At 31.8% G+C, this 12,433-nt stretch overlaps 1 protein-coding gene across 1 annotated transcript in view; it reads right to left on the bottom strand.

Annotated features, from left to right (window-relative positions):
- The window catches only part of LOC111002540 (serine-rich adhesin for platelets), a 51,820-nt gene extending 39,672 nt beyond the window's left edge, over window positions 1-12,148 (bottom strand). The window contains exon 1 of the mRNA XM_022272701.2: window positions 11,896-12,148. The gene's annotated coding sequence lies outside the window, so the exon portion shown is untranslated. The remainder of the gene's footprint in view (window positions 1-11,895) is intronic.
- Window positions 12,149-12,433: the final 285 nt, after the last annotated feature.

Here is a 12,433-nt window from a genome sequence, read left to right on the forward strand (position 1 = left end):
TTTGATACTTTAAACTTTGCCAGTGTCATTTATAATGCAAGGAATAAAAATAAATACATTTTAGTTTTAATAGAATTCAATTTCAAAATGGCTACGTTAGTATACCACTGGCCAAGAAAAGTATGTAGCACTTTACTTGCCTTTAAAAACATAAATCATTAAAGAAACAAACGCAATATGAAGCCAAGGATTATAAAGATTATACGCTACTGCCTTGATTCATTTATAATTATTGTTTACGCCTACATTATAGAGATTCAATACCAGTATTAGCAGGATCTATACAGCTACTATACTTTCTGAAATCCTTAAAACTTAAGAAACTTTTTGAATATTCTCTATTGCTTCAATGTATTTCTAGTAGATTGGGGACCAAAACGTGCCTGCATATTCTAGTGTGTGACCAAACTATGCCTGTTCGTTGCTTTTATTGTAGTGTCTTATAATAAAAGCAAGGTACATGGATTTTATGCAATTTATATTCTTACAAGATTTGCAATCACGTTTGACGAAGCCAAGTTGTTTATATGCTTTTCTGTTATGTATCTATGTGTTCTGAGAAACACATGTTATCATCTAGTAGTATCCCTAAATGTCTAACTAAATTGACCTAATTGTTGTATCTTTTATTTTATATTTAAAAACAAATTTTACTACATTTTCCAATATTTAAGGATAGTTTATTTTATTTTTATTAACTTTCTAATCTATTAAGATTCTGCCGGAGTTAAATGCAGTTATCTATAGTTTTATTTTATTTTTGTCATCGGCAAACATTATGAATATTTTTTTTCGATGTTAGACTGGTATGTAAATAAGCAATTACATTTTCAACGTATTTAATAATCCAAACTGATCCTATACTTTCCAAGCACTGTGAGAAAAAGATCCGATTAGATTTTTCCAATTCAAAATGTCCGCTGTCCAGTTAGCTTGGCACAAGTCTCATATTACGTAATATGGAACATTCTTTTGTATAGGCTACAATAGTATGGCAAAATTTAAAATATTTTATAATACACTATTGGCTGATGCAATTTGCCAGGGACATAATTTTGGTTTATCTTGGCCACAGACAATATATTTTTTAGCAGACGTCGTAAAATACTAATCTAAATAATTCATGGGACGACTGATACACTGTAATTTATGAGGGTTCAAAGCCCTTTTTTGAAAAGACAGAAAGATAATGTCACACATTTAAATGCGGAATGGGTATTTATTGGTAATATTTTTTGTCAGCGAATTTATACAGCTTTTACTAGAACGTCTACGTTTGCTCAAAGCCGTGACTCATTAATGCTTATTTTAGAGTTTCTACTAAAACAGTTTAGTTGATTTAATTTTAAATTTTATATCATTTTGTTTCCGTCTAGGTATTTTACTAGTTTATCCTTAACGTGTGAATTAGTTCACAAATACCTTTAAAATAAGGGTCAAATCATAACTTATTATTTCATTTTGTATGGCATACTATACTTGAAACGATAATTATCATTTACCCGAAGCTAATTAAATTTAGCGGCGCTAAAGAGAGGCTTTTAGACTGGCACTATAATAAAACCCTATCGCCATAGATAATTTAAACAACAATTAACAGTGTAATACATCTCTGCAAATGGTATTATAGTAATTAATGAACAATATCTGCATTATATAATCTGAAGCAGCATGCCTTTTGCGAGGGCGCCACATTCCACAGGAACATTCCGTTTCACTGCGAACCGGCTTAGGCCTTCCAAAGTGATATTCAAAAAGACATTCTTTTGCAAAATACATGCTTTCTATGGTTATTTAATGTTTCATTATTCTATCACAGCGACCGACTTTTGTTTTAAGATTTTAGGTCTTTCTTTCTTCTAATTCACTTCATATTTATTTTTTAAGTTTTTGTAAAAAAAAAACAATTGGTTGGTGTAAATTACTTCGAACGCGTAATCATTTTGGGTGAAATAAACTTTTCCTAGGTCTCGACTCAAAGGATCCAGGGTATCATACCTTCAGCGCTAGGTAATACTCCCGTATGTCAAAACTGTATTGCATTTAAACCAGTTCTCGTTTTTAGTGCTTAGGTATATATTTACTAAAGTACACCACATCACATAATATGATGCATTGGTTGCGAAAAGTTAAAAAAACCCACTTCTATTTTTAGTTTCTATTATAAATTTTTGCTTAACAAAGTAGATAAGCGTGTAACAACGCTTTTTTTTATTAAAGAAAGCCATGAGCTAGATCATAATAACCAGATTGATCTCTGGATCTGTGTATATTTGGGAATAATTCGAATAAGAGATGTCTGAACTCGCTGGAGAAACATTATTTACCACATTTTAATAAAACATGAAAATAGAGCGGTTAATAAAACAAAGCTAATTAATTTTAGTGCAGGTAGCCATTTGACTGATGAAATAACTTCGATGAATTAATTAGTTCCTGAATTGGGTATTATCGAATATTGAGGTTTTAAACCATAAAGCGGAAAATGTCATAGGTATATTATGCTTTCGTGTAGGTGATAAATATACGCAGATTAAAAATATTGTTTTAGTTAATGTCAAATGACAAGAGTATAGGATATGTAAAAGAAATATGGAGAGAATTATGAATCTCTTGTTAGTACTGAGTAAATGATATCTTTCCCAATTTTATTTATTTATAAGAATTAGTTTTGGCAAACAGAAAAAAAATATTAATACAGGATCGAAACGCAGGCTTAAAGTTCATTATATTTAAAACCACATTGATCACAACCATAACGTCTGTGTTTTCAATATTTTAAATATTTATATAAAGTCCAGTTTTTTATTGCTGGTTCTTTAGTTATATAGTGCACAATAAATAAATAAACCAAAATCCTAGTAAAAAAATTACAATTGTTTTCCCAATGACAAAATATCGGGGATTTTTCACTACCGAATTGTATTATATATTAATGAATCCTTTTACTATACTCGTTGCATAAATTAAACATAATGTTTCAAAAGCGATGTGTTTTCGATGTCATATTATATAAAATGTAAATCAGTCTATTGAATATTCCCTCATATTGTTTTGGGGAAAGTAAGAAAACAAGTTAGAAAGTATTAATTCGCCATCTATTGATGTTTACATTAGAAATCTGTGAAACACACGCGTTACTTTCTCACACATCGAGCTGTTTTTGTTGTATGCGTAATGCATATTCTCTACATTACTTTAAATATGTGAGGTCAAAGGTTAGGTGTCACTTAAGAATTAATTTCCATAAAGATATACATATTTGGTTCAAGGAACAACCTTTTATAAATCAGTGAAATTGCATCTGTTATCTATTCCCTATACCCAAATGGGAGATTGCAAGTCTTCACAAATATACTAGTGACTGAATATTGTGTCCTGTCCGTAATATGTACGTCAAAGTAGTGTGTTTTTGTAATCTCTGTATTTAAAAAGAAAGCAAAGAAATAGTAATTAATTCTTACCAACCCATGCCTAATTGTCCTATAACCCCTACAGGGCGTCCACAGTGAGTCTCCATCGGATTCGGTCTTTAGCCCCGAATTTCACCTCGCTCCCAGTCTTTTCGGCTCTCTTTGCATAATCTACAACTGTACGTTTCGTTGGGACGGCCACGCTTCCTCTTTCTTGCGGGTTCCAATCAAGCACCTGCTTAGGGATATAATTGGAATCTCTTCCGAGTGTATCGGCCTATCCATATCAACCAATAGTTATATATGTTGGAGCAATAGCGCTGGTATCGGCCATTTTCATTACTACTTACTACTAACTTCATAGTCAAATTAGTTCAAGTAAGTTAAGACCTACATATTAACAGACTATTTGATAGTCTGTAGTAATCTTAATATATATATTTTTTTGCACACCGTGTGCAATTTTATCTAACTTAAAAGATAGGATAGCTTACATCTCAATTAATACTCGCAATATTATTTTATTGCAAATATTTATTTATTATTTGATACAATTCTAACAGATGGCACTGTGTTAAAAGTACAAACGTTTCACATAAGCTATCTACCTTTCACATAAGTTCTCCTACCGTTTCCCTTGAATAGTTTACTATGTAATATAACAAAAGCCTTAGCCACAGCAACGCTTGGCCGAGACTGCTAGTTAACATATATAATCCAAGATAGTTATCAGTTACTTAGAAAAACTTTACATTTACAAATGGGAGTCCGTTCAGTTCTAAGTCGCGTCTCCGAAACTAAGAGTTCCTTTCGGTCGGTAACCGTTGTCTTGCAAACACAACCTTGTTATGACTAAATTTCCATTTCTTACAGCCTTGAGATGTTGCCACACAACAAAGCTATGAATTATATTTTGGTTACAAAATAATAACTTTTCTTCGTACTGTGTTTTACTAACATGCAATAGATTTAATTGTTTATAATTACATTTTTATTATGAACCAACTGTATTCTTAAGTAATAACAAAAATAGCGCCATGAACGACCTGCCTACCTTAGTTAAATACACTCATATTATAGGTGTATGTGCGTACATGTGTGTGTTAGACATTTGATTTCTGATATTGTTAAAGGATTAGTATGATGATACTTCAAATATAATCCTTAATTGCCTGTGTCTCGACCGCAGTCGAGTTGATTAAAATCGATAATATTCGTGAGATTCAGAGAATGTTAAGGAGTTTTAATCTCGTTTGAATTTTAACATATAATTGTTTTACTCTTTGATACACACGTAATATAAAGACAGTACTATTTAAAAAAACTTTTTGTAACGGGGTGTCTAATTGCATATATTCCATGCAATTAAAGAAAATAATTAATATAAAAATTGCAAAAAGAATTGACTACTAAATTGTTGCATGGACATAGAGTTATATTATGCAACTATTAAACGTAATTTTACGCACATTTATTAATTTTTTTTAATTGACATTCACCCGTCTAAAATTAACGAATGGAAAATTATACTTTCGTTACACATCACATTTACCGTTTGTGTTTCAAATGCCAACTGCCAAAAGACGTAATATATTTAATTACCAACATATATCTCGTAATATGCGTTAGCTTTTCTCAACAAAACGTTTTGTGAATACACATTTGACCTATTCACGATGACACATATTGTCATAGCTCGTTGTAAATATGTTTAAAATTAATAATAGAATTAAATAAGTATTAGTAGTATAATAAACTCAGTCCCTGTAACAGAGTATACTTAAAGCTGGCAGCACTCTTGCTATTTTAATATGCCGAGAAAGGAAAGCGACTGCTTTCTTGTCCCAGGTATTTTTTATCAGGCATTATTTTCCTCGAGGTTTTTTAACCTAGAATAATTTCTTGAAATATCCGATGGCATTATGTAAATTACAGTCGAATTTACTATGAGTCATACTGTGGCTCTATTACATAGGCCTCCGTAAAGTGTTCATCATAGTGTTGATGGACCTTTTTTATTATCCAGGAAAGCAACAGCTCCGAAAACCAGAGTAAATACGGAGATAATAAGCAATGATGTAACTTTAGAAGGTTTTTCTTTAAAGAGATATATGCTTCATAAATAACTTGGTTCTACTGATATTTTTAATTGTTCCACATAATAAATATAACATAAAGTTTCGTAAAATAATAATGATGTGCAAATATATCACGTCGGTCCTCGACCCTATTACCGCGTCCTTCTGCATTCTTAAAGAAAGAATAAAAGAAAACTAACAGTTATGTATTTGCTTAGTCACGAAATTCAATTTAGGCCAAGTCCCATTTCAGATATAATCCAGCGTTGTTGGGGTTACATTATGTCACTGGCAAAATAAAAGCAACACACGAAGTAGAACACGGGTGAGGTGTGGGTACAATTTGCCAAAATATTCTCGGATTATGGAGACTAGCGTTGTTTTACTGATTATAATATTATTCCTTGGGCTACTAAAAATTGTCGTTTATTATATAACAATTTGAAAACATATAAATCTAATCTCTCAAGCGTGTTATATAAAAGACTGTGAGCTGGAGGAAAAATAAACGTCTAATTGGCAAGATCTATTGGAAGTTGGAGTATTCATCGAGACTTAACATAATGAAATGCGGGAGTGAAGGGAATTAAAAAGTATTCCAGAGTTTTAGTAAATAAATGAGGTTTGCTTTCAAGTGGCGTTTATTGCCTTATCTCGAGAATGATAGCATTATATCCCGGACAAAACCCGCGCAGTGTCTTTGAACCTTGGCACGATATTTTGGATGTCGGCCAATATCTTCGGAGGCCTCGCCTGGACCAAACTTGAAATGGATTTTAAAACTTTGCACTGAATTTCAGCTGCGGTATTTGCTCTTTAAATATGGAAGATTGTAGCGGGAAGTTTTTATTGGTTTCCTAAAAGGCTCGAGAAGCGGCAGCAAATTATTCACTTTGAAATCGTTTCTCGATGAAATCATGTTAAGTGTTTTAGTCAAGGATAATTTTAAACTGGTCATTTTCAATAGTGACTCATGTTAACAAAACATAGGAATGCTGATTTGTGTATGTTAACGCGATTCATGTGTGAATAAGTTGAATATATGTTACGATAAATGTGTGTCATCAACATCATAAGGAAACTCGTACTCGAGGACATGTGAAATGAGGCAGACGCATATAGACGTTTTCGGGGCTACATAAACAAAATAGTGTAAAGTCCTCATAATAGAGGTTTTGTATTAGGTTGTTATTATGCTCATTTGAAACTCAATAGACAAATGAATATGTTTAAAGCTATGTCAACTTATATAAAACACCATATATAATGCAGGATTTCTCTCACAAAGTTTCCGCAACCCTTATACGCAATTGTCGAGAAACAAGTTTCTAAGCCTCCATGATGCGTACACATATTTATGAGTAAGAAATAATTAATCATATTCCACGCACATCTGAGTCCTGGTCCTATTCACTCACAGAAAGTGGCGCACGTAACAAAATACGGTAACTCAATACGTGATGAGAAATATGAACTGCTTATAATATTGTATTGTTGTTCCATTTACTAATTGGTTCCGAAGTTATTCGTGACTTTGCGTGCTTGGTCGGTGAAATCGCGGATCCTAACTGGTCCGTGTAGAGCCACTCCATTAACATCACAAACGACTATCATTTGCTACGTAATCAAACACGCAACTATTAGTGACGCTGCGTTACGAAATTGTATAGGTCTAGGGTCCAAATAGATATAAACAATTTGAATTTGAAATTAGAACAAGTAGGTAGGTAAGTACTCAAAATGAACTTAGTTTATATTTAGTCTCTGTGAATATAATACGGAGGGTTGACTTCATAAATTGAAAGATTCTTGGTTTTATAATTTTTTATCGGTTTCGTGATAATTTTTTTTTTAATAGGCAATACAAATAAGTAGATAATTAGCTTTCTGTGTCTTATACACCGTTGACTTTTGGATCTTTGGCATATGGGCTTGCTGACAAGATTTACCTCCACCGTTAGTCCAATTAAAATGGCGCAAATAAAGTCTATGAGTGTCCAGCCATGATTCGAATGCACAACAGCTTATAATATGTTCAGACTTGACCAAAATTAACAAATACTCAATTTTCCTCAAAGAACTTGTTTACAAACAGTACTTCGTTTATTATACATTCGCTTAAGAATCGTCTTGCTTTCTTCATTTTCAAGGTAAACTTTCTTCTAGTAATTTGTTTATCAAATCGGGAACTGAGTATCGCAAATTGATTGCTTTCACTAGCGTTGAACATAAATTTGAAACTTAATACATATTATTACAAACTAAGCTAAACTAGTTCCTGTTACCAACTTTAAGGTATAGTCTAGATTTAGATTTTTCAGCGATACAACATATCTATATAAAAAAATATTTTATTTCTTAGCTTCTACTTGATGTTTCCTTTTTTTAAATAATTAGGCCTTGTGCTAGTTTCTTGTAAAAACTTTACAATATAATAAGATTATGACATTTATCGTATGTATCCTGTCTCCTAACATTATATGTATCTATATCTCATTAGCTCCTTTGCCTTGCTATTGGCAAAGGCTCCTAATCCTCGTGATTGGCTGGACCGATTTGGCTAATTATGATCTCGATTTGTGGAAGGTTAGGAAAGGTATAAACGGAAAACATAAATAATAAGTAAAGATCAATACGTAAAACGACTATTGAAATTTTCAATAAAGACTGTGTTTAGCTGCAAAAAAAATTGACGTCTATTGTATTTTAAGATTTTTTTTTCCTTTGGTCTATATATAGTCTATATGAAGTCCGATCTCTTTAGTTTGTTGCAAAAAAATGAATTAAGTTTAATATTTAGGGTCTGTTTCACAAGGTATGGATAAAGTACCAAATAGCTATGCAACACATAAATTATTATATGAATAAGAAACTTCGCCTTTAAAGAGGAATAGCGCAGATCTGACAGTCGTGAAATGCAACAAACACTAGTTTATCCTACCAATAAGTAATAAATAGCTTATGTGGAACTCATCCGGACATTGTAAAACAGACCCTTAATATACGAACTTCGCCGGGTCATCTAGTATAATAATAAATATTAAATGGAACACGCAAAACCATTACTTGAGAAATTTGCTGTTATTGGTATGCTCATATCATCGCTGTAACAATGTATACTCTTCATTAAACAACAAAAGCACAGATATTGAATAAAAGCGTCCAATCATTACGCGTCTAAAGCACATGACTAAACCGAAAGCGGACTAATACAAGTCACAACCAGTTCAAATGTCTTTGTCATTTCATCCAACCTTTTGCTTTTCAATGCCATTAGCCGCATAGTATTGTGCGTTTATTCTATACAAAGATTGAATAATGTATGAGTTTGCTTGCGGCTGATTCTGAATGTCCTAAAACCCTCTAGAAGTCCGAAAATTAAATTGAATTTGAAACGTCTTATTCTCTGTTATATCATAGTGACATGAAAGTAATTGAATTTGATTTTTTAGCTGTATTAAGGTTATTTTATCTGGGAGTTGGAGGCGAAAACAAAATTATGACATTTTTCTGAAGTATTCTAACCAATTTTAATTAGGTAAGAAAAGAGCGTAGCATTTATTAAAATGCCGGCAACGCATGTGAGAACTGGTATTATAAGTTTCCATGGAAAAAACCGGTATCGCTTGCTGGTAAGTGAAGAATTCTCCCCCTGTTATATAAAATAAAGATACTATTTTAAGACATTAAATAAATGAATACATAGCTTATATTCTTTAATTAATACAAAAATTGTGCTAGTATATAAGTACATGTGTAATAGAAATACTTTTAGATTGCCAAAAATCCAAAAATATAAGTTTCAATTACGGTCATTTCATTTGAAATGTTTGTTCATTTCCGTATAGTTATTTAATGTATTAGGAAGATCGAAATTTGTAGATTACGTAGTGTGAAAGAAAAATAATAACTAAACACTTCAAAGTCCGTATTTGCGAACGCGGATACGTGAGCGACCTCGCCGAAACCTTCTGACTCATAGCTGCCCACAGACGAAAGCGGTATATGAGAAGACACAACTCCAACAAAATCTCACTAAATTGTTCTTGGATTTCTCACGTCAAAATCGGAGACCCTTGACAAATGGCAGTTTAAGTTTATCTTTTACTTGTCTCTGGATATAGACTATATCATAGAGAAATAAATTGTCAAATGGTTATTTTATAAGCGTAGAGATTAGTTCTATATTTAAAAAGACCTGGTGGTACTTTTAAGCCTCAGAATCTGTTTCGTGATCATTTGTTTTTCTGGTACAATCGTGGGTGTAAGACATGCTTGTTTTCTTATGTATAATCCTACACCACACTAGTGGGTTCTAAATGCCAAATGCGCATACAGAAAGTCCATTACACAGCCAGGGTTCCAACCTTTGACCTCAGAATGAGATTCGGACGCTGAATCCACTGCTTTAAATGTTTACTTTCTAATAATATGTTACTTATAAAGGTTTGCATTTATATGTATTTCAAACATATTCAATATTTTTTTATAATAAAAACATGATTTCAAAGTAAAATTGGTATATCACGGCGTTTATTATATTTGATGTTATCTCATTAATGAATAACAAATTAATAGCCCAGTAGTTTTCCTTTTTTTACCTCATTTCATTTACAAGCAGGCATTCATACATTCCGCATGACTGCTGATGCAAATTAGGTACGGTCGAGCCGGATCTTAAACAAGTATTATATAAAAGCTTCATATAAAATTCTCCCTATTATCAATCAGACGTTGAAGTCTTTTATTCTACGCTATTAACATGTTAGGTTTAGAAGGGAATTAATATAATAGTAAAGTTTATGTGCCTTTTCAAAATATTGCATTTTACAGATTGACATAAAATAAAAAAAAGGTTGAGTATTTATTGTATGGAGTCCGATGATGATTGCTTCAAACCAAATCGAATTAAAATTCGCTGTAATTTTAATATCATAAATTACTTATCTGTAAACCTGAGCATAAGTTTCTAATATTGGTTATATAATATATAAACTATTTACAAACAACTCCTTTGTTTGTAGAAAATAAATTAGTTTTACTGTACTTGTCTCAATCAAAGTATAAGACCATATGCATGTATAAAATAGTCTTTAAATAGACGAGAAAAAAGAGACATAATACATTTATGTATACTTGAAAGTACGTTTTCAGCTTAATATTAAAGTAAATTATCAAAGTATACCTACGTGTAATGTGTGATCTTTGGTTTCACAAATTGAATTTAATGTTAACTTGATACACAAAGCACGCGATTACTCTAGTGGTAAACAACAATTCATATTCACTAAATTTAATTAAAGTTACACATTAATTTGCGTATTGGAAATTGTTAATTATTAGTTTGAATACTTTATAAAATGATAACTAATTAATCAATTTGGGCTCGGTCGGAATAAAATATGTAAATTTATATTTGATAGATACAAATTTAGAAGCTGTCCGAGCTGAGTAATGTCCATTATTTAATGAACTATTCTGAGTACGTTTAATGTAAGATTATGGGTATTGTTTATTTGTAATTTAAAATAACCTAAGGATAGTATGACTATGTTACGAAATGTTATGCCCAATTAGTTAACGAGTGAAATACCTCATTTCTGCTCCAAATGAAAGTAGCAAATAAATAGAATATCTGCAAATTCTTCTTATATGTAATATGTATTTTTTCACTTCTTGTCTAGCTTATGTTATTTAATACATTTTTTTCCTGTACTCACAGTGGTTGCCTGGAAGAGATTTCTCAAAAGCGATAATGCCGCCAGTTGCCCTCCTTTTCATTTAACTATGTTTAATTTTTATATTGTAATTTGTAATGAACTGTTATATAACTACTAAAAATAATATAGTTATATAACGAAATGTTAATAATTAAATATATTTAAATAATAAATATTATCTAGTCTTATTTAGATAAAAAAATATAATACCTAAAGAAAGGAAATTCCATTAGAATTCTGAAGGAATTGCAAGCTGTTGACTCACTAATAATGGTTTTTCTTTGATCTTAGCTGCGAATTTCTTTTACGGAGATCTTTGTCACCTACATTTCCTAACTAATTAATGTCGCTGGACCGCCTCAGTATTTCTCGTTGTACATTCGTACACTAATCTAAGTTTTAATAAAATATTAGGATAGTTAGGACGCTTAAAATTATAATAAGGGCTAAGTATTGTAGGCTCTACATACACTTTAGGATAAAAGTATATTTAGAGATATTTAAGAAATTTACTTTCAAGTCAATTTACGTGATAATTAAATAAGTATTAAAAGTCTAGAAAATAACGTTGAGACAGACGTTCCTCTGGAAACTAGGCTAGCTCGAGCACGTGGGTGGCTATTGATTTTAGTAAAATGTTTATTTCATGAGTAATAGTAATTTGAATGTATAAAATCAACTTACTTATAGCACCTGCAACAATCCAATTTAAATAAAGTAGAAGAACACAAAAAAAACACAGTCAGACCACAAAGTCAAAATATCACAAGAGAAAACACTTGCAGCACAAAACGTGGATTTAGTTAGCTGGGAGTCAAAGTAGCGTGTGGTCACACGGCGTTAATCAATTCGAGTGTTGTAATATTTACGTAATTTTTTCGGTGTCGTGTGTGATATCGCGTCTACTGAGTGTACCACTGCCGGTGAATGGACGCTCCGCACTGCTATCCGTAGCTGCAAAAGGTCGTTACCAACATTCTCTTTCCGCGCAAGCCTCACGAGTTGGAGCGAGACATAAGACATTTTCCAATCTCCTTCACACAAGTGAGATAGGGACATACAGATATAACCTCGCAAACCCGAATTCTTGATAGTTTCAACTTAAACTGTGCTTTGGCTTTGTAAATTATAGATATTCGTTGCTGCACAAATATTATGTGAACGGATATGAGTACATTGGTAATTGTTGTTAACGTTATGTCATATTTTAATGTATCAGAAA

This window comes from Pieris rapae, chromosome 12, assembly GCF_905147795.1.
Source record: "Pieris rapae chromosome 12, ilPieRapa1.1, whole genome shotgun sequence".
In the NCBI taxonomy this organism is placed as follows: Eukaryota; Metazoa; Arthropoda; class Insecta; order Lepidoptera; family Pieridae; genus Pieris; species Pieris rapae.